Here is a 4,586-nt window from a genome sequence, read left to right as displayed (position 1 = left end):
AAACATTTAGGGGCGCCTGGGTGGCACAGTCGGTTAAGCGTCCGACTTCAGCCAGGTCACGATCTCACAGTCCGTGAGTTCGAGCCCCGCGTCAGGCTCTGGGCTGATGGCTCAGAGCCTGGAGCCTGTTTCCGATTCTGTGTCTCCCTCTCTCTCTGCCCCTCCCCCGTTCATGCTCTGTCTCTCTCTGTCCCAAAAATAAATAAACGTTGAAAAAAAAAATTTTTAAATGAAAACATTTCTTGTTCACCCTATGTACCCATTGCAGGATGACAAGACACTGCTTATGACATTCCCTGAGGTATATAGGTTGTGAGAAGTTCTATCTTGGCATATGCTACCATGCTCCCAGAAGCAAGGAAGGAAAAAAATGGTGAAATATTCACTACTTCTTAAAGTTTAGAAATAACAAATGTCTTTTTCCTCCACATCTCGTTAGCCAGCACAAGTTATAGGGCCATAAGTTAAACAGAATGAGGGTGTATAATTTTTCCACAGACAGGGTCACCAAATAATACAGTCAGTTAACCATGATCTTACCTTAACAAAATCTATGTTTTTGAACTGATCATTAATATCCCTTCTTTACTAAGGGATCCTTCATCTCATGAGAGCCCTTATATATTTAAATTTTTAAAGTCTTTTGACTCACTCTTCAGTATCCAACTCAAACTTGTTCTTTTCCAAGTTAAATACTTCCAGTGTTTCAACTGTTCCTGAAAAGGCATGGTATACAACAATGTTTCTAAAACTTGAATGTGCATTGACATCTTCTGCAGATATCAAAATGCAGATTGTGATTCGGTAGGACTGGATGAGGCCTGTAATATGATTTTTTGTTTGTTTGTTTTAAATATGTTTTGACCTAGTTCTGAGGTCCTAGCTAGAAGCCAGCCAGTTTCTCTAGTTAAATCTACACTCCAACCACCTGCATTCATAGGCTTTCACACTCTCGGTCATTATGTACCTGAGCTCATTGACCTAGGGCCAGGTGTCAGACGACTAGGGACAGCCTTGACACCCAGAAACTGAAAATTTATTCAAACAAACCAATTCAGAAGAGGCAGAGAAACCTAGCCACCCCACCCCACTTACCGTACATAAGCTGCCGCTTACAGCTCCACCTTTCTCTTACCCCATCCCCAGGCACACCCTCTGTATGACCCTGACTGACACCATTTTCTCATTTGGAGATGTCTATAATAGAGTCCTGCTTGTCATTTATCTTGGTGTCAGTGTCGTGTCCTGCCATCAAAAACTTAATCTGTGTCTATTGGTGGTTTCCATGTCTCTCTTTACCCAAATGTCCTTGGTGATGGAATATTCAAAATACTGACTAAACTCAGGGGACTGGCTGCATACCAGCCAAGGTGAGGTCCTCCCTTAGGGCAGTAGGAATGATGGATCACTTGAGCTGCAATTCTGGGGGCAGTTTTCCAGTATCTTCCTGGTCATTTCCTACATTTAGCAGAGGCTTATTTCAGGGTCTTGTCACTTCTTCAACACCAGTGCTGTTTTGTTTTTGTTTTTGTTTTTGTTTTTTTAATTGTTATTTGAGGCAGAATTCTGGTTTATCCATGCACTTCTGGTGACTCCTGTGGAAGAAGATATCGACCAGACTTCCTCAGAGTAGGAGGAATGACACTCTGTTTTTGTTGATGTTGCTTAGATGGCCCATCTTCTGTGCTGCTACACACCTTGCTGTTGTCAACTAACTTCATGTTGTCCAGATCCTGAGGGGTATTGTGGGTTGCATCTAGGTCAGTGGCCCAATGTTTAGACCAGAGTTGAATATCTTACCTCTGTCCTCCCGCAGCTGCCAAAGTTACCCAATTGCATAAATAATGAAAAAAAAAAAAAAAAAAAAGCATTGTCCAGTGTACTTGTGCTTTACGAAGTGCCACACCATGTCAACATGTGGATTGACTGACACTTTGGATAAGGGTCTGTGTTGTCCCAAGGAGAGCCAGCTACACCTCTCTAAGTGTAGACCCCAGTCCCTGGGAGATGGACTGGGAAGGGTGAGAACAAAAGATGGCTGCCTATGAGGTAGGCTACCATTCTCCTTCCCCTTTCTTGTAATCACACAGAAAGTCCTCACTATGACATAGCAGACAGACACAGAAACTGAACACTGTGGCTTTAGGCTGCTAGAAGTTCAAAACAGGAAAAAAAAAATAGGGGAGAGGGATTAAATAGAACCAAAACCCAAGATACTTGGGGGAACTAACTACAGAATACACATGCACAAAATTCATTAAAATAAAAATCCATAATGTGAGCCAATTAAAAATCCAAAATTTATTTTAAAAATGTATATAGCAATAATATATAAGAATAGGAAGTGGTTTTTGTGTTTCTACTACATAGATTCTAGATTAACTGCATTTGCTAAAATGCACCAATGACAAGGATTCATGGACTTAATCAATACTGGGCCTTAAATTATAATTATACCTGGGATCCCACTAAATTTAAACATGGTATCCCAAATAATCTTGGGAAAATAACTAAATATAAATTAGACAAAAAAAAAATAGCCATGGCTCATTTTAATTACAACCTTGGCTAAATTTCCCACAGTCATAGTACCCTTTGCCCTGAAATAGCTCATCTTAGACATAAACACTCTGACATATTGAGTAATAAATTTAAATTAAATTAAGTCTTTGACACTTACAAATTGGCTTGATAAAATGGGACCCCATGAGCCCCTAGTTAGAATGGTTAATACATCCCCAAATAAATCAAAACGGGTCTTCAAGGATCAGAATTTATTATATAAGACCTAATTAATGAATGGGTGATTATCTCCATTGCTTCTTTATTTGACAGCCTCGTTTTGCCTGTTCTTAAACAAGGAAAGATTAAATGGCTTGTCATGGTAAACTACCACAACCTTAAGGCTGTGGTCATATCCATTAAGTCCCCAACACCCAATAGTATTGAAATTACTAACTCTATTCATCAGTAGCCAGTAAATATTTTGCTATTACATACTGGGCTAATATGTTTTATGTTCTACTACATCCTTACTTAATAACCTCTCAGCAGCAGTTAACCTTCACCTCCAGAGGACACACACACCTTTACTAGCCTCCCTATAATGTATGTGCACACCATCTTTGCAGACAAGATCTTAACTGCATCCACTTTTCTTCCGGAGCACAGGTATGACGTCACATTGATGATATCCTCCACTGAGGAAATGCATTTGTCACATTCATTAAAAACTCTTTGTGAGTACTGAAAGCACTATACTCCTCATTTACAGATGTTACTTAATTTCACTAATGGTGCTACTTACAAATCAACCTACCTTGAAAAATAGGCTCTAGAATCCATCCAAATCAAAATCAAAGGCACTCCCATTAGTGCTCTCAGAGACTCTTCACTGTAAAGATGTTAGCAACCTCCTTGTCTGCCTCCTAGAGTCTCTGGACCACCTATGATGGTCATAAATTGCGTATGGGGTCCTGAGGCAAAAAAACAAAAACAAAAACAAGAAAAAAACAAAAGAAAAAAAAACAAACAAAAATCAACTGCCCTTGTTGGCACCATTAGAGTGCAGATTGCTGGCAACAGTCTGGGCTCTCCTGAAAAGAGAGGCTGCCACACACTCTGAGACTGTAACCCTTCTTACCTAGTTTTCCATCATTATTCCTTGGGTCATGAAAACTGCACCCTACAAGCTTGGCAAGGTTAACAACACCTTCTTAAATAGGACAGAGCCAAATCTGAAGCTACTGGTATATTCCACCTGTAGGATGGAGTGGCTTTCCCTGTCCTCAGTCCCTTGCCAAATATCATGGTGCTGGAGATCATTTTTCCCCACACCCCTTAGCTACTTGGGAAGCCCCTTAGAACAAACTGAGTGAACAGCAATCAGTCCATATACTGTACCAATGATATTTCTGCCATCATAATTTATATAGTTCAGTAGAATATTGCAGCTTACCATCCCTTAACTGGGATGTCCCTGATAGAGAATGGGACCCTAGATCGGCACATCTGGTGAAAATTTGGGAATTCTTCTTAAGACTGAAGGCTTTTGTGAGCAAATGGTACAATCTGCACATTTGTACAAACTCTTGACTATAGCTTAAGAGAAGAGGTGTCCCCTTCAGGTTAATGAATTCTGGGAATCTCTTGTCTCACAATGCCCAAAATAGAAATCAAAGTCACAAATGTCTCCACATATGGTCAGATGACAATACAAGGATTCACTAGGACTCTACCTATCTCCTTCAGCATTTCAGACATCAATGAACTTTAGTGCCCATGCACACATTTCACTTCTCAAAATACACAATGCTGCGCTCTTGGAAAAGGCATTCAATAGAACTTTTATTTCTCCAGTATATCCCACGCATCCAGTTTGATTGAGATGCCTACTTGACTTCCCAACAACTTAGAAAAAAGACAAAAAAACAAAAAGACAAAGAAACAAACAAAATAACCCACCAACTGGGTCTTAATCTCTCTTAATCCAAAACTGCTTCTTCTAAGACACTGACAAATTTGGACACAAGACATTTACTGCATTTACTGCTTCTCTTCTTTTGATATCAGGGATTCTGTTTCTT

General features: G+C 39.9%; 1 pseudogene; it reads right to left on the bottom strand.

Moving 5' to 3' along the window:
• LOC121036640 (nucleoside diphosphate kinase A-like) overlaps nt 1–1,721 on the bottom strand; it is a 34,252-nt pseudogene extending 32,531 nt beyond the window's left edge.
• Between the last annotated feature and the right edge of the window lie 2,865 nt (nt 1,722–4,586).

Source organism: Herpailurus yagouaroundi, unplaced genomic scaffold, assembly GCF_014898765.1.
Source record: "Herpailurus yagouaroundi ecotype Mexico unplaced genomic scaffold, PumYag 163, whole genome shotgun sequence".
Classification (NCBI taxonomy): Eukaryota; Metazoa; Chordata; class Mammalia; order Carnivora; family Felidae; genus Herpailurus; species Herpailurus yagouaroundi.
Note: the sequence above shows the minus strand (reverse complement) of the source record. Positions and strands in the feature narration are given on the sequence as shown.